Raw genomic sequence first — 19,833 nt, 5'->3', positions numbered from 1 at the left:
AAGTCATCAATATGCATAAGGGTTAGGATGTGTGCCTGATCACAGGACATTTGAGGATTCCAGGATATTTAGCTCACACCGTAACTTGCAAAATCTCTTCTCATCCAAGGGCTTGGTGAAGATATCTGCCAATTGCTCTTCAGTGTTGACGTGTATGATATCAATATCTTCCTTCACAACATGATCTCTGAGAAAGTGATGACGAATTTCAATGTGCTTTGTCTTCGAGTGCTGAACTGGGTTGTTGGCAATCTTGATGGCGCTTTCGTTGTCGCAGTAGAGTGGCACTTGCTTCAGATGAATGCCATAGTCCTTGAGCGTTTGCTTCATCCACAGAAGCTGAGCGCAGCAAGATCCAGCAGCAATGTATTCAGATTCAGCAGTGGAGAGAGATACACAGTTCTGCTTCTTTGAAGACCAACATACAAGTGATCGTCCCAGAAAGTGACATGTGCCTGATGTAGACTTGCGATCAACTTTGTCACCAGCATAATCAGCATCCGAGAATCCAACCAGATCAAACTCTGAGCCCTTTGGATACCATAATCCTAGAGTTGGGGTGTGAGCCAAATATCGAAGAATTCGCTTCACAGCTAAGTGATGCGACTCCTTTGGTGCCGCTTGGAATCGAGCACACATGCAAACACTAAGCATAATATCTGGCCTAGATGCACATAGATAAAGTAAAGAACCAATCATGGAGCGGTATACCTTTTGATCGAACTCTTTACCATTGTCGTCAGGACCCAGATGATGCTTGGCTGGCATTGGCGTCGTGAAGCCTTTGCAGTCTTGCATACCGAACTTCTTCAGGCAATCTTTGAGATACTTCTCTTGAGATATGAAGATGCCGTTGCGTTGCTGTCGTATTTGAAGACCGAGAAAGAACTTCAGCTCTCCCATCATAGACATTTGATATTGCTCTTGCATCATATATCCAAACTCTTCACTGTACTTCTGATTGGTGCAGCCGAAGATAATGTCATCCACATATATTTGGCACACAAACAGTTCACCATCATATGTCTTCGTGAAGAGAGTGGGGTCGAGAGAACCAGGTATGAAGCCTTTGCTCTTCAGGAAGTATTTGAGTGTGTCATACCAGGCCCGAGGGGCTTGTTTGAGGCCATACAGTGCCTTGTTGAGCTTGTATACCATGTCAGGATGTTTTGGATCTTCAAAGCCAGGAGGTTGTGCAACATACACTTCTTCTTCAATCTTGCCATTGAGGAAGGCGCTCTTCACATCCATTTGATAAAGAAGTATGTTGTGATGATTTGCATAGGCCAGCAGTATGCGTATGGCTTCAAGTCTAGCCACAGGAGCAAATGTTTCATCGAAGTCAATGCCTTCCACTTGAGTATATCCTTGAGCAACGAGACGAGCTTTGTTTCTGACAACTTGACCATGCTCATCTTGCTTGTTGCGGTATATCCATTTGGTGCCTATTATGTTGTGCTTCCGAGGATCGGGACGCTTGACCAGTTCCCATACATTATTCAGCTCAAACTGTTGAAGCTCGTCTTGCATAGCTTGAATCCATTCAGGTTCCATGAAGGCTTCTTCAACTTTCTTGGGTTCTGTTATTGAGACGAATGCGAAGTGCCCACAGAAATTTGCTAGCTGAGTTGCCCTTGAACGAGTGAGTGGACCGGGTGCATTGATGCTATCAATTATTCTTTCAATCTGCACTTCATTGGCAACGCGAGGATGTACAGGGCGAAGATTTTGCTCTTGCTGATCATTGTCGTTGTTAGAAGGAATGTCTTCAGGCTGAGCATTGTCTTCATGTTGATCAGGTGCTGAGATGATAAGTTCTTCTTCAGGATGAGCTTCAGAAGGTATAATTTCTCCAGTTCCCATTAGCTTGATTGATTCACTGGATGGAACTTCATCTAGCACATTTGGCAGTTGCTCTCTTTGTGAACCGTTGGTCTCATCGAACCGCACATCCACTGTTTCAACCACTTTGTAATGAAAGAGATTGAAGACTCTGTAGGAGTGCGAATCCTTTCCATATCCAAGCATAAAACCCTCATGTGCTTTTGGTGCAAACTTTGAGGTGTGATGTGGGTCCTTGATCCAGCACCTGGCGCCAAATACTCTGAAGTAACTGACATTTGGCTTCTTGCCAGTAAGGAGCTCATAAGATGTCTTGTTCAGAAGCTTGTGAAGATAAACACGATTGATTGTATGGCATGCAGTATCAATGGCTTCAGGCCAGAATTTTCTTGGAGTCTTGTATTCATCTAGCATCGTTCTGGCCATCTCAATGAGTGTTCTGTTCTTGCGTTCGACGACCCCATTCTGCTGTGGCGTGTACGGGGCTGAGAATTCATGTGTGATGCCCAAGGTATCAAGATATGTATCAAGGCCAGTGTTCTTGAATTCAGTGCCATTGTCACTTCTGATATGCTTTATCTTGGCGCCATAGTTGTTCATTGCTCGATTGGCGAAGCGTCTGAAGACATCCTGCACTTCAGTCTTGTAAAGGATTATGTGCACCCAAGTATATCTAGAATAATCATCAACAATGACAAAGCCATAGAGACAAGCAGTAGTAGTAAGAGTTGAGTAATGAGTGGGACCGAAAAGATCCATGTGAAGCAGTTCGAAGGGTCGAGTAGTGGTCATGATTGTCTTCGAGGGATGTTTGGCCCTCGTCATCTTTCCTGCCTCACAGGCACCGCATAAGTGATCTTTCTTGAACTTGACGCCCTCGATGCCTATGACATGCTTCTTCTTTGCCAGGGTGTGGAGGTTCCTCATGCCAGCATGCCCAAGCCTCCGATGCCAGAGCCAGCATTCTGAAGCTTTTGCTAGAAGACATACGGCAAGCTGTGGTCCTGCTGAGAAATCTACCACGTACAAATCATCTTTTCGATACCCTTCAAATACTAGAGACTTGTCAGATTCCATTAGAACAAGGCAACGATATTTTCCAAATATTACGATCATGTTTAAATCGCAAAGCATTGAGACAGACATTAAGTTGAAGCCAAGGGATTCAACAAGCATGACTTTATCCATGTGTTGATCCCTTGAGATTGCAACTCTACCTAGACCCAATACCTTACTTTTACCAGTGTCAGCAAATGTGATGTGGCTCTTGTCGGATGGACGTAAGGTTGAGTCCATAAGAAGGCTTCTTTTGCCAGTCATGTGATTTGTACACCCACTATCAATAATCCATTCTGAAGACGCTGGTGTCGTACCCTACAGTGCAGTTAGGGGGATAGGCTTCACGAAGAGCATTGTGAAGCAAAAACATTTGACGAACCAGTGGGTTATGAAAGCTTAGATCCAGATTAGGACTAATAGGGAGAGTAGCAAGCGATTCAGGAACGAAGTACATAGTAAGACCATTCGGGCATTTGATCTTGCGCCCTACAAGATGTTTAAGGTCCCCAGCAATAGCGTCAGACGATTTTGGTTTTCTGCTGGAGACCTTTCCCTGCAAAAGAGAGTTAAGCTTTCTTAGCCACCCACATCTTCAAGGGTGGCTTAGAAGCAATAAGTCTAAGTGCAGCATCTGAGAACTTTGGCTTTGGAGCCCTAGCAAACAGTCTTGCAGGCGGACAATAGTACTCATAAGAATAAGCAGAATAGTTCTTGGTCTTATGAACATGGCGGTTTGATGAACCGCTCTCATATTCATATGCCTGAGTATGGTTTCCCTGCAAAACATTTGCGTTAGTGCGACTCAGGTGAGTCCTCTGTCTGTATGAAGCCTTTGGACCGTATGAAGCCTTTGGTCTGAGGTTTGTCTTCTTCACGTGAGGTGTCATGATGACATTCACAGGAAGATTCTCCAGACACCTTTTCGGAACCCAGATCTTCTTCATAGGCGGTCCATTCCTGCAGTTAGTACCAATGTACCTGGCAAACACTTCACCATTCTGATTCTTAAACAGTTTATAGTTTGCATCAAGGATTCATCAATGATAATGGGGTTAGCACAAGTGAAGCCAGATAGATTGGATGGATCTGCTGAAAGTTCCTTTGCAGCAACCCATGTGGTTTTGGGGTACTGCTCAGGTTTCCAGTAAGAGCCATCAGCATTCATTTTCCTTACGAACCCAACACCCTCTTTCCTCGGGTTTCGGTTCAGAATCTGCTTTTTGAGGACATCACATAGTGTCTGATGCCCTTTAAGACTTTTGTACATCCCTGTTTCAAGCAATGTCTTCAACCTAGCATTCTCATCAGCAATAGCAGTGGAATCCTCAGCAGAGGGGTTAGTTCCCACATCAACAGTTGAAGATATTGCAACAGTAGTAGTAGTAGAACATTCAGCAACAGTAGTAGCATTATCACGCTCAATGCATTTAAGACATGGTGGTTCAAATCCTTCCTGAGCGGAGCTGATCTGTTTGGCGCGAAGTGACTCGTTTTCCTTTTGAAGATCTTCATGAGCCGCTCTCAATTTCTCAAGATCTTGCTTCCTTTGAAGATAATCATAGGAAAGCTTTTCATGAGTTGTTGAGAGAGTTTCATGACGACTTTCAAGTTCCTCATACTTAACGTGAAGATTTTTTATGTCTTCAATTAAGGATTCAGATCGAGTCATTTCAGCACCTAACAGATCATCGCTTCTGTCTAACAGTTTTTGAATATGTTCCATAGCTTTCTGTTGTTCAGTTGCAATTTTAGCAAGTGTTTTGTAGCTGGGTTTTGAACCACAATCAGAGTCATCGTCACTAGATGTTTGATAGTGAGTAGTGCGTGTGTTTACCTTGGCACCGCGTGCCATGAAGCAGTAGGTAGAAGCGGAGTAGTCCTTGTCATTTGCATCGGTGTCGGTGATGAAGTCATTGTCTTCAGTGTTGAAGATGGACTTGGCAACGTATGCTGTAGCCAGACTTGCGACGCCTGAATCGGACTCCTCCTCAGACTCCACCTCCGCCTCCTCAGAAGCGGACTCCTCCTCTGAATCCATTTCCTTGCCAACAAACGCACGTGCCTTGCCAGATGAGCTCTTCTTGTGTGATGAAGACTTTGAGGAAGACTTGGAAGAAGACTTTGAGTATTTCTTCTTCTTCTTGTCGTCAGAGTCATATTCCTTGCTCTTCTTCTTCTTTTTGTTCTCATTGTCCCACTGTGGACACTCAGAGATGAAGTGGCCAGGTTTCTTGCACTTGTGACATGTTTTCTTCTTGTAGTCGTGAGCAGAAGCTTCATCATTCCTTGAGCTTGATCGGGAAGACTTTCTGAAACCTTTCTTCTTGGTGAATTTTTGGAACTTCTTCACAAGCATAGCAAGTTCCCTTCCAATGTCTTCAGGATCATCCGAACTGCTGTCAGATTCTTCTTCAGATGAGGAGACAGCTTTTGCCTTCAAGGCACGAGTTCGCCCATAGTTTGGACCGTAGATATCTCTTTTCTCAGAAAGCTGAAACTCATGTGTGTTGAGCCTCTCAAGTATGTCAGACGGATCGAGTGTCTTGAAATCAGGACGTTCTTGAATCATCAGGGCTAGGGTGTCAAACGAACTATCAAGTGATCTCAGTAGTGTCTTGACGACTTCATGTTTGGTGATCTCAGTAGCGCCGAGGGCTTGAAGCTCATTTGTGATGTCAGTGAGTCGGTCAAATGTGAGCTGGACATTCTCATTGTCATTTCGCTTGAAGCGGTTGAAGAGGTTGCGAAGGACACTGATTCTCTGATCTCTCTGGGTTGAGACGCCTTCATTGACCTTGGAGAGCCAGTCCCAGACCAGCTTAGATGTTTCCAAAGCACTCACACGGCCATACTGTCCTTTGGTCAGATGACCACAGATGATATTCTTGGCAGTAGAGTCCAGTTGAACGAACTTCTTGACATCAGCAGCAGTGACACCTTCTCCAGCCTTGGGAACGCCGTTCTTGACGACATACCATAGGTCGACGTCAATGGCTTCAAGATGCATGCGCATCTTATTCTTCCAGTAGGGATATTCAGTTCCATCGAAGACGGGGCACGCAGCGGAGACTTTAATTATCCCTGCAGTCGACATAGCTAAAACTCCAGGTGGTTAAACCGAATCACACAGAACAAGGGAGCACCTTGCTCTGATACCAATTGAAAGTGTGTTATATCGACTAGAGGGGGGGTGAATAGGCGATTTTTATGAAAGTCTTCAAAACGTGGAAGTTATGAAGACAAACGATAGAAATAAACCTATTACCCTGCAGCGGAAGGTAGACTACACTAGGCAAGCCATAGTCAAGTATTCAATAGAGTGAAAGCACAATGACTAATAGCAGCAATGTAGTAAGGATCAGGTAGGAAGATATTGTGAAGCCACACAGAACACTCAGTCACTCAGTGAAGACAAAAGATGGTGAACATACAATGACTTCACAAGGAGTAACAGTAAGTAAAGGGAAGGGAAGATGAAACCAGTGACTCGCTGAAGACAATGATTTGTTGGACCAGTTCCAGTTGCTGTGACAACTGTACGTCTGGTTAGGGCGGCTAGGTATTTAAACCTTAGGACACACAGTCCCGGACACCCAGTCTTGAACACGTAGCTTAGGACTGTTGGAAATATGCCCTAGAGGCAATAATAAAAGTATTATTATTATATTTCCTTGTTCATGATAATTGTCTTTTATTCATGCTATAACTGTATTATCCGGAAATCGTAATACACGTGTGAATGCATAGACCACAATATGTCCCTAGTGAGCCTCTAGTTGACTAGCTCGTTATGATCAACAGATAGTCATGGTTTCCTGGCTATGGACATTGGATGTCGTTGATAACGGGATCACATCATTAGGAGAATGATGTGATGGACAAGACCCAATCCTAAGCATAGCACAAAGATCGTGTAGTTCGTTTGCTAGAGCTTTGCCAATGTCAAGTATCTCTTCCTTTGACCATGAGATCGTGTAACTCCTGGATACCGTAGGAGTGCTTTGGGTCTATCAAACGTCACAACGTAACTGGGTGACTATAAAGGTGCACTACAGGTATCTCCGAAAGTAACTATTGTTTTATGCGGATCGAGACTGGGACTTGTCACTCCGTGCAAACGGAGAGGTATCTCTGGGCCCACTCGGTAGGACATCATCATATGCGCAATGTGACCAAGGAGTTGATCACGGGATGATGTGTTACGGAACGAGTAAAGAGACTTGCCGGTAACGAGATTGAACAAGGTATCGGTATACCGATGATCGAATCTCGGGCAAGTAAAATACCGCTAGACAAAGGGAATTGTATACGGGATCGATTGAGTCCTTGACATCGTGGTTCATCCGATGAGATCATCGTGGAACATGTGGGAGCCAACATGGGTATCTAGATCCCGCTGTTGGTTATTGACCGGAGAACGTCTCGGTCATGTCTGCATGTCTCCCGAACCCGTAGGGTCTACACACTTAAGGTTCGATGACGCTAGGGTTATAAAGGAAGCTTGTATGTGGTTACCGAATGTTGTTCGGAGTCCCGGATGAGATCCCGGACGTCACGAGGAGTTCCGGAATGGTCCGGAGGTAAAGATTTATATATAGGAAGTCCTGTTTCGGCCATCGGGACAAGTTTCGGGGTCATCGGTATTGTACCGGGACCACCGGAAGGGTCCCGGGGGCCCACCGGGTGGGGCCACCTGCCCCGGGGGGCCACATGGGCTGTAGGGGGTGCGCCTTGGCCTACATGGGCCAAGGGCACCAGCCCCAAGAGGCCCATGCGCCTGGGGAAACCCTAAAGGAAGAGTCCCAGCAGGGGAAGGCACCTCCTAGGTGCCTTGGGGGGGGAGGACTCCTCCCCTGGCCGCCGCCCCCTTGGAGATTGGATCTCCTAGGGGCTGGCGCACCCCCCCCTTGCGATCCCTATATATAGTGGGGTAGGAGGGCCTCCCAAACACACCTTATGCCTTTGGTGCAGCCCCTCCCTCTCTCCCAAGTTCTTCTCCTCTCCCGTGGTGCTTGGCGAAGCCCTGCGGGATTGCCACGCTCCTCCATCACCACCACGCCGTTGTGCTGCTGCTGGATGGAGTCTTCCTCAACCTCTCCCTCTCTCCTTGCTGGATCAAGGCGTGGGAGACGTCACCGGGCTGTACGTGTGTTGAACGCGGAGGTGCCGTCCGTTCGGCACTTGATCATCGGTGATTTGAATCACGACGAGTACGACTCCATCAACCCCGTTCACTTGAACGCTTCCGCTTAGCGATCTACAAGGGTATGTAGATGCACTCCCCTTTCTACTCGTTGCTGGTCTCTCCATAGATAGATCTTGGTGTTACGTAGGAAATTTTTTGAATTTCTGCTACGTTCCCCAACAGTGGCATCATGAGCTAGGTCTATTGCGTAGATTCTTTGCACGAGTAGAACACAAAGTAGTTGTGGGCGTTGATGTTGTTCAATATGCTTACCGTTACTAGTCCAATCTTGTTTCGACGGTATTGTGGGATGAAGCGGCCCGGACCGACCTTACACGTACTCTTACGTGAGACAGGTTCCACCGATTGACATGCACTTGGTGCATAAGGTGGCTAGCGGGTGCCAGTCTCTCCCACTTTAGTCGGAACGGATTCGATGAAAAGGGTCCTTATGAAGGGTAAATAGCAATTGGCATATCACGTTGTGGTTTTGCGTAGGTAAGAAACGTTCTTGCTAGAAACCCATAGCAGCCACGTAAAACATGCAAACAACAATTAGAGGACGTCTAACTTGTTTTTGCAGGGTATGCTATGTGATGTGATATGGCCAAAAGGATGTGATGAATGATATATGTGATGTATGAGATTGATCATGTTCTTGTAATAGGATTCACGACTTGCATGTCGATGAGTATGACAACCGGCAGGAGCCATAGGAGTTGTCTTTATTTATTGTATGACCTGCGTGTCATTGAAGAACGCCATGTAACTTACTTTACTTTATTGCTAAACGCGTTAGCCATAGAAGTAGAAGTAGTCGTTGGCGTGACAACTTCATGAAGACACGATGATGGAGATCATGATGATGGAGATCATGGTGTCATGCCGGTGACGATGATGATCATGGAGCCCCGAAGATGAAGATCAAAAGGAGCAAAATGATATTGGCCATATCATGTCACTATTTGATTGCATGTGATGTTTATCATGTTTATGCATCTTGTTTACTTAGGAACGACGGTAGTAAATAAGATGATCCCTTACAAAATTTCAAGAAGTGTTCTCCCCTAACTGTGCACCGTTGCTACAGTTCGTCGCTTCTAAGCACCACGTGATGATCGGGTGTGATAGATTCTTACGTTCACATACAACGGGTGTAAGCCAGATTTTACACAGCGAAACACTTAGGTTGACTTGACGAGCCTAGCATGTACAGACATGGCCTCGGAACACAGAGACCGAAAGGTCGAGCATGAGTCGTATGGTAGATACGATCAACATGAGGATGTTCACCGATGTTGACTAGTCCGTCTCACGTGATGATCGGAACACGGCCTAGTTGACTCGGATCATGTAATCACTTAGATGACTGGAGGGATGTCTATCTGAGTGGGAGTTCACAAGATGAACTTAATTATCTTGAACATAGTCAGAAGGTCTTCGCAAATTATGTCGTAGCTCGCGCTTCAGTTCTACTGTTTAGTTATGTTCCTAGAGAAAATTAGTTGAAAGTTGATAGTAGCAATTATGCGGACTAGGTCCATAAACTTAGTTGTCCTTGCTCATAGAAGGCTATGCTTAACCGCTAGTGTGCTGAACCCGAACGTCGTCTATGGATGTTGCGAACATCGAACATACACGTTTTGATTACTACGTGATAGTTCAGTTAAATGGTTTAAGTAGAGGCACCAAAGACGTTTTCGAAACGTCGCGGAACATATGAGATGTTTCGAGGGCTGAAATTGGGATTTCAGGCTCGTGCCCACGTCAAGAGGTATGAGACCTCCGACAATTTTCTTAGCCTACAAACTAAGGGAGAAAAGCTCAATCGTTGAGCTTGTGCTCAGATTGTCTGAGTACAACAATCACTTGAATCAAGTGGGAGTTGATCTTCCAGATGAAATAGTGATAGTTTCTCCGAAGTCATTACCACCAAGCTGCTAGAGCTTCGTGATGAACTATAACATATCAGGGATAGATATGATGATCCTTGAGGTATTCGCGTTGTTTGACATCGCGAAAGTAGAAATCAAGAAGGAGCATCAATTGTTGATGGTTGATGAAACCACTAGTTTCAAGAAGGGCAAGGGAAAGAAGGGATACTTCATGAAACGGCAAATCAGCTGCTGCACCAATGAAGAAACCCGAGGTTGAACCCAAACCCGAGACTGAGTGCTTCTGTAATAAAGGGAACAACCACTGGAGCAGGATTACCCTAGATACTTGGTAGATGAGAAGGCTGGCTAGGTCGATAGAAGTATATTGGATATACATTATGTTAATGTGTACTTTACTAGTACTCCTAGTAGCACCAGGGTATTAGATACCGGTTCGGTTGCTAAGTGTTAGTAACTCGAAATAAAAGCTACGGAATGAAACGGAGACTAGCTAAAGGTGAGCTGACGATATGTGTTGGAAGTGTTTCCAAGGTTGATGTGATCAAGCATCGCACGCTCCCTCTACCACCGAGATTGGTGTTTGCGTTGAGCATAGACATGATTGGATTATGTCTATCGCAATACGGTTATTCATTTAAGGAGAATAATGGTTACTCTAATTTTTGAATAATACCTTCAATGGTCTTGCACCTAAAGGGTTTATTGAATCTCGGTCGTAGTGATACACATTTTCATGCCAAAAGATATAAGATAGTAATGATAGTACCACTTACTTGTGGCACTGCCATGTAAGTCATAATGGTATAAAACGCATGAAGAAGCTCCATGTTGATGGATCTTTGGACTCACTCGTTTTTGAAAAGTTTGAGACATGCGAACCATGTCTATTGGTATATATGCATGAAGAAACTCCATGCAAATGGATCGTTCGGACTCACTTGATTTTGAATCACTTGAGATATGCAAATCATACCACATAGGCAAGATGACTGAAAAGCCTCGGTTTCAGTAAATGGAACAAGATAGCAACTTGTTGGAAGTAACACATTTTGATGTGTGCAGTCCAATGAGTGCTGAGGCATGCAGTGAATATCGTTATGTTCTTACTTCACAGATGATTCGAGTAGATGTTGAGAATATTTACTTGATGAAACACAAGTCTGAATTATTGAATGGTTCAAGTAATTTCAGAGTGAAGTAGAAGATCATTGTGACAAGAGGATAAAATGTCTATGATATGATCATAGAGATGAATATCTGAGTTACGAGTTTTGGCACACAATTAAGACATTGTGGAAATTGTTTCACAATTAATACCGCCTGGAACACCATAGTGTGATGGTGTGTCCGAACATCATAACTGCACCCTATTGGATATGATGCATACCATGATGTCTCTTATCGAATTACCACTGTCGTTCATGGGTTAGGCATTAGAGACAACCACATTCACTTTAAATAGGGCACCACGTAATTCCGATGAGATGACACCGTATGAATTATGGTTTAGAGAAACCTAAGTTGTCGTTTCTTAAAAGTTTGGGGCTGCAACGCTTATGTGAAAAAGTTTCAGGATTGATAAGCTCGAACCCAAAGCGGATAAAATGCATCTTCATAGGAAACCCAAAACAGTTGGGTATACCTCCTAATTCAGATCCGAAAGCAATATGGATTGTTTCTAGAATCGGGTCCTTTCTCGAGGAAAAGTTTCTCTCGAAAGAATTGAGTGGGAGGATGGTGGAGACTTGATGAGGTTATTGAACCATCACTTCAACCAGTGTGTAGTAGGGCACATGAAGTTGTTCCTGTGGCACCTACACGAATTGAAGTGGAAGCTTATGATAGTGATCATGAAGCTTCGGATCAAGTCACTACCGAACCTCGTAGGACGACAAGGACACGTACTACTTCGGAGTGGTAAAGTGATCCTGTCTTGAAGGTCATGTTGCTAGACAACAATGAACCTACGAGCTACGGAGAAGCGATGGTGGGCCCGAATTCCGACAAATGGTTAGAAACCATGAAATCCGAGATAGTATCCATATATCAGAACAAAGCATGGACTTTGGTGGACTTGCCCGATGATCGGCAAGCCATTGAGATAAATGGATCTTTTAAGAAGAAGACGAACGTGGATGGTAATGTCACCATCTATGAAGCTCGACTTGTGGCGAAGTGTTTTCCGACAAGTTCAAGGAGTTGACTACGATGAGATTTTCTCACTCGTAGCGATGCTTAAAGTTCGTCGGAATCATGTTAGCATTAGCTGCATTTATGAAATCTGGCAGATGGATGTCAAGACAAGTTTCCTTACTAGTTTTCATAAGGAAAGGTTGTATGCAATACAATCAGAAAAGTTTTGTCGATCCTAAGGATGCTAAAAGGTATGCTAGCTCCAGCGATCCTTTTAAGGACTGGAGTAAGCATCTCGGAGTTGGAATGTACGCTTTGATGAGATGATCAAAGATTTTGGGTTTGTACAAAGTTTATGAGAAACTTGTATTTCCAAAGAAGTGAGTGGGAGCACTATAGAATTTCTGATAGTATATGTTGACATATTGTTGATCAGAAATGATGTAGAATTTCTAGAAAGCATATAGGGTTATTTGAAAGGTGTTTTTCAATGGAAAGCCTGGATTAAGCTACTTGAACATTGAGCATCAAGATCTATAAGGATAGATCAAAATGCTTAATAATACTTTCAAATGAGCACATACCTTGACATGATCTTGAAGGTGTTCAAGATGGATCAGCCAAAGAAGGAGTTTCTTGCCTGAGTTGTAAGGTTTGAAGTTAAGACTTAAGCTCGACCACGGCAGAAGAAAGAGGAAGGACGAAGGTCGTCCCTATGCTTTTCGTCATAGGCTCTATACGGTATGCCATGCTGAGTACCGCACCTGATGTGTGCCTTGCCACATATCTGGCAAGAGGGTACAAAAGGTAATCTAGGAGTAGATCACCAGATAGCGGTCTAAATTATCCTTAGAGAAATAAGGATATGTTCTCGTTATGGAGGTGATAAAGAGTTCGACGTAAAGAGTTACGTCGATGCAAGCTTAACACCTATCCGGATAGCTCTGAGTAGAGATACCGGATACCGTATAATGGAGCAACAATTTAAGTAATAGCTCCAAGTAGAACAGTTAATTTGAAATGGCTCCAAATATAAGCGTAGTAGCTGCATCTACAAGATGACATAGAGATTGCGAAGTACATACGGATCTGAAAGATTCAGACCGTTGACTATAACCTCTCTCACAAGCAACATGATCAAACATAAAACTCATTGAGTGTTAATCACATAGTGATGTGAACTAGACTACTGACTCTAGTAAACTCTTGGGTATTAGTCACATGGCGATGTGACCTGTGAGTGTTAATCACATGGCGATGTGAACTAGATTATTGACTCTAGTGCAAGTGGGAGACTGTTGGAAATATGCCCTAGAGGCAATAATAAAAGTATTATTATTATATTTCCTTGTTCATGATAATTGTCTTTTATTCATGCTATAACTGTATTATCGGAAATCGTAATACACGTGTGGAATACATAGACCACAATATGTCCCTAGTGAGCCTCTAGTTGACTAGCTCGTTGTGATCAACAGATAGTCATGGTTTCCTGGCTATGGACATTGGATGTCGTTGATAACGGGATCACATCATTAGGAGAATGATGTGATGGACAAGACCCAATCCTAAGCATAGCACAAAGATCGTGTAGTTGCCAATGTCAAGTATCTCTTCCTTTGACCATGAGATCGTGTAACTCCTGGATACCGTAGGAGTGCTTTGGGTGTATCAAACGTCACAACGTAACTGGGTGACTATAAAGGTGCACTACAGGTATCTCCGAAAGTATCTATTGTTTATGCGGATCGAGACTGGGATTTGTCACTCCGTGTAAACGGAGAGGTATCTCTGGGCCCACTCGGTAGGACATCATCATATGCGCAATGTGACCAAGGAGTTGATCACGGGATGATGTGTTACGGAACGAGTAAAGAGACTTGCCGGTAACGAGATTGAACAAGGTATCGGTATACCGACGATCGAATCTCGGGCAAGTAAAATACCGCTAGACAAAGGGAATTGTATACGGGATCGATTGAGTCCTTGACATCGTGGTTCATCCGATGAGATCATCGTGGAACATGTGGGAGCCAACATGGGTATCCAGATCCCGCTGTTGGTTATTGACCGGAGAACGTCTCGGTCATGTCTGCATGTCTCCCGAACCCGTAGGGTCTACATACTTAAGGTTCGATGACGCTAGGGTTATAGAGGATATTAGTATGCGGTAACCCGAAGTTGTTCGGAATCCCGGATGAGATCCCGGACGTCAGAGGAGTTCCGGAATGGTTCGAAGGTAAAGAATTATATATAGGAAGTGCTATTTCGGCCATCGGGACAAGTTTCGGGGTCACCGGTATTGTACCGGGACCACCGAAAGGGTCCCGGGGGTCCACCGGGTGGGGCCACCTGTCCTGGGGGCCACATGGGCTGTAGGGGATGCGCCTTGGCCTATATGGGCCAAGGGCACCAGCCCCAAGAGGCCCATGCGCCAAGAGAAGAGGGAAAGGAAGAGTCCTAAAGGGGGAAGGCACCTCCGAGGTGCCTTGGGGAGGAGGGACTCCTCCCTTGGCCGCACCCTTCCTTGGAGGGAGGGCCAAGGCTGCGCCCCCCCTCCCTTGGCCCTATATATAGTGGGGGAAGGGAGGGCCCAAACACACCTTATGCCTTTGGTGCAGCCCCTCCCTCTCTCCCAAGTTCTTCTCCTCTCCCGTGGTGCTTGGCGAAGCCCTGCGGGATTGCCACGCTCCTCCATCACCACCACGCCGTTGTGCTGCTGCTGGATGGAGTCTTCCTCAACCTCTCCCTCTCTCCTTGCTGGATCAAGGCGTGGGAGACGTCACCGGGCTGTACGTGTGTTGAACGCGGAGGTGCCGTCCGTTCGGCACTTGATCATCGGTGATTTGAATCACGACGAGTACGACTCCATCAACCCCGTTCACTTGAACGCTTCCGCTTAGCGATCTACAAGGGTATGTAGATGCACTCCCCTTTCTACTCGTTGCTGGTCTCTCCATAGATAGATCTTGGTGTTACATAGGAAATTTTTTGAATTTCTGCTACGTTCCCCAACAAGGACACCCAGTCATCACCGTATTCCCCTTGAGCTAAGGTCACACAGACCTTGCCCAATCACTCTGGTAAGTCTTCAAGGTAGACTCCCAAACCTTCACAGATTTCGTTCACCGGCAATCCACAATGTCTCTTGGATGCTCAGAACGCGACGCCTAACCGGCTGGAGGATGCACAGTCCTCAAGTGTAATAAGTCTTCAGATCACACAGACAAGAAGACTTAAGTGATGCGTAATTCTCTTTGGTTCTGGGTGGTTAGGGCTTTATCCTCGCAAGGAATTCTCTCTCAAAGGCTTCGAGGTGGGTTGCTCTCAAACGACAAAAGCCGTACTCTGAATCTGAGCAGCCAACCGTTTATGGTTGTAGGGGGTGGGCTATTTATAGCCACTTGGCAACCCGACCTGATTTGTCTGAAATGACCCTGGGTCACTAAGGAACTGACACGTGTTCCAACGGTCAGATTTCAAACTCACACGTCAACTTTACTTGGGCTTCAAGCAAAGCTGACTTGCCCGACTCTGGACAAGATTCGCTCTCAAAGTCTTCACTCGAAGACATAGGTTTTGTTTAAGCATCACTTCAGTCATTCTGACTGGTTCTCTTGGACCCCACTTAACAGTACGGTGGTTCCAATGACTCAACACAGAAGAAAGAGAACTACGAAAGATCTAAGTCTTCGAGCTCCATAGGCTTCATGTGGTGTCTTCTCTTGTCATAGTCTTCAATGTGAATATCTTCATATACCACCTTTGACTTCAGTGTCTTCATACAATTCAATGAGGCATTTCTACCTGTGTTATCCTGTAATTCTCACAAACACATTAGTCCCTCAACTAGGTTTGTCGTCAATACTCCAAAACCAACTAGGGGTGGCACTAGATGCACTTACAAGTATGTATGTTGTGATTCCCTTAGTGGTGTCATGTGAATGTCGACTACATGGCACTTCACCATACTTTGGCCTAAGGGAATGCATTGTGTAGTAGCAATTAGATGATGGGTTGTGAGAGTGGCAGAAGCTTAAACCCCAATTTATGCGCTATTTCGTAAGGGACCGATTGGATCCAAAAGTTTAATGCTATGGTTAGAATTTATTCTTAATACTTTTCTCATAGTTGCGGATGCTTGCAGAAGGGTTAATCATAAGTAGGAGGTTTGTTCAAGTAAGAACAGCACCTAAGCACCGGTCCACCCACATATCAAATTATCAAAGTAGCGAACACGAATCGAATCAACATGATGAAAGTGACTAGATGAAATTCCCGTGTACCCTCAAGAACGCTTTGCCTATTATAAGAGACCGTTTTGGCCTGTCCTTTGCCTAAAAAGGATTGGGCTACCTTGTTGCACTTTTGATACTATTACCATTACTTGCTCGTTACAAAATATCTTGCTATCAAACTACTCGGTTACTTACAATTTCAGCACTTGCAGACATTACCTTGCTGAAAGCCACTTGCCATTTCCTTCTGCTCCTCGTTGGGTTCGACACTCTTAGTTATCGAAAAGAGCTACAATTGATCCCCTATACTTGCGGGTCATCAAGGCTATATTTTGGCGCCGTTGCTAGGGAGTGAAGCGCTTTTGGTAAGTGGAATTTGGTAAGGAAACATCTATATAGTGTGCTAACATTTATTGCCACTTGTTACTATGGAAAACATTCCTTTGAGGGGTTTGTTCGGGGTATCTTCACCTCGGTCGAAACCACAGTTAGCTACCCCTCAACCTACTGCGCCTACTGAAAATATTGAATATGAAATTCCTTCGGGTATGATTGATCAACTACTAGCTAATCCTTATGCAGGAGATGGAACTGAACATCCTGATATGCACTTGATATATGTGGAACAAATTTGCGGATTGTTTAAGCTTGCAGGTTTACCCGAAGATGAAGTAAAGAAGAAGGTTTTCCCTTTATCTTTGAAGGGAAAATCATTGGTATGGTATAGACTATGCCATGATATTTGATCTTGGAATTGGAATCGATTGAAATTGGAGTTCCACCAAAAAAATTATCCTATGCATCTAGTTCATCGTGATCAGAATTACATATATAATTTTTTGCCTCGTGAAGGAGAAAGTATCGCTCTAGCTTGGGGAGGCTGAAGTCAATGTTATATTCATGCCCCAATCATGAGCTCTCAAGAGAAATTATTATCCATAATTTTTATGCTCGGCTTTCTCATAATGATCGATCCATGCTTGATACTTCTTGCGCTGGTTCTTTTATGAAGAAGACTATTGAATTCCGGTGGGAACTTTTAGAAAGAATTAAATGCAACTCTGAAGATTGGGAACTCGAGAAGGTAAAAACTCAGGTATTGAGCTTAAATATGATTGTGTTAAATCTTTTATGGATACCGATGCTTTTCAAAAGTTTAGCACTAAATATGGACTTGACTCTGAGATAGTAGCCTCCTTTTGTGAATCATTTACTACTCATGTTGATCTCCCTAAAGAGGAGTGGTTCAAATATCACCCACCTATTAAAGAAGAAATTAAAGAACCGGTACTAGCTAAGGAAGAAACTATACTTTATAATTTTGATCTAGTTGTTCATACTACTTATATTTAGAAACCAACTTTCCCTGTTAGGATAAAGGAACATGCTAAGGTTTCAACTATGGTCAACAAAAGTTATATTAGAACACCCAAACCTGATGAACAAATCAAAGTAGAACCTAGTATTGCTATGGTTAAAGATCTCCTGGAATAAAGTATAGATGGGCATGTTATTTACTTCTGCGATGAAGCTACAAGAATTGCCAAACCTAATAAAGAGGAAAACATAGACCCGTTGTGGGCATGCTTGTTGTCTCACTTAAAATAGGAGATCACTGTTATCATGGTTTATGTGACATTGGTGCTAGCATGAGTGCTATTCCCTTTACCTTATATCAAGATATTATGAATGACATAGCATCCGCTGAAATAGAAGAAATAGATGCCACTATTAAACTTGCTAATAGAGACACCATCACACCACTTGGGATTGTTAGAGATGTTGAAGTCTTGTGTGGGAAAATAAAATACCCTACTAATTTTTTTGTTCTTGGCTCCCCACAAGATGACTTTTGTCTCATTATCTTTGGTAGACCTTTCTTGAACATCGTTAATGCTAAGATAGATTGCGAGAAACATACTGTTGGTGTTAGTTTTGGTGATGAGTCTCATGAGTTTAATTTTTCCAAGTTTAGTAGAAAGCTTCACGAAAAAGAATTGCCTAGTAAGGATGAAATAATCGGTCTTGATTCTATTGATGTTCCTCCTACTGATCTACTAGAACAATATTTGCTAGGCCATGAAAATGATTTACATATGCATGAAAGAAACTAATTAGATAAGATTTTCTTTGAACAACATCCTCTACTTAAACACAATTTGCCTATTGAAACTCTAGGAGGTCCTCCTCCACCTAAAGGTGATCTTGTGTTTGAATTAAAACAATTGCCAGACACTTTGAAATATGCTTATCTTGATGAAAATAAGATATATCCTGTTATTATTAGTGCGAACCTTTCAGAACATGAAGAAGAAAGATTATTGAAAGTTCTAAGGAAGTACTGAGCTTCTATTGGATATACTCTTGATGATCTAAAGGGCATTAGTCCCACTCTATGTTAACACAAGATTAATATGGAACCTGATGCTAAACCTGCTGTTGATCACCAACATCGGTTAAATCCGAAGATGAAAGAAGTGGTAAGAACGAAAATATTGAAACTTCTAGAAGCAGTTATAATCTATCCTATAGCTGATAGTAGATGGGTAAGTCCTCTTCATTGTGTTCCTAAGAAATAAGGTATTACTGTTGTTCCTAATGATAAGAATGAACTTATTCCACAAAAAATTGTTATAGGCTATAGAATGGTAATTGATTTCAGAAAATTAAATAAAGCAACTAGAAAAGATCATTACCCTCTGCCTTTTATTGATCAAATGCTAGAAATATTATCTAAGCACACACATTTTTTCTTCCTGGATGGATACTCTGGTTTTTCACAAATACCTATTTCTCAACCTGATCAAGAAAAGACCACTTTCACTTGTCCCTTTGGAACTTATGCTTATAGACGTGTGTCTTTTGGTTTATGCAATGACCTGCTACCTTTCAAAGATGTATGACTACTATATTCTCTGACTTTTGTGAAAATATTGTTGAGGTTTTCATGGATGACTTCTCTATTTATGGGAAGTCTTCCGATAATTGTTTAAGCAATTTTGATCGAGTTTTGAAGAGATGTGAACAAACAAATCTTGTCTTGAATTGGGAGAAGTGTTACTTTATGGTTAATGAAGGTATTGTCTTGGGTCATAAAATTTCTGAAAGAGGTATTGAAGTGGACAAAGCCAAGGTTGATGCAATTGAGAAAATGCCATATCCTAAAGATATCAAAGGTATTCGTAGTTTCCTAGGTCATGCTGGTTTCTATAGGAGAATTATTAAAGACTTTTCTAAAATTTCTAGGCCTCTTACAAACCTTTTGCAAAAGGATGTTTTTTAAAAGAAAATTGAGTATCGGGTATGGGCACTCCCCTTGGCTTCCGCCAAGCTTGGGGGAGGTGCCCCGGTATCGTATCATCCCCACTATCTTTTGCCTTTACTTATTTTAGTTCAATCTTTTGCTTTAGATGAATAAAAGTTTAGTTCGATCCTTTATTTTCGAGAGTTTGCTTAGTGATCTATCCTTGTAATCGTG

Source organism: Triticum aestivum, chromosome 1A (genome assembly GCF_018294505.1).
Source record: "Triticum aestivum cultivar Chinese Spring chromosome 1A, IWGSC CS RefSeq v2.1, whole genome shotgun sequence".
Classification (NCBI taxonomy): Eukaryota; Viridiplantae; Streptophyta; class Magnoliopsida; order Poales; family Poaceae; genus Triticum; species Triticum aestivum.
This window is presented reverse-complemented; position numbering follows the sequence as displayed.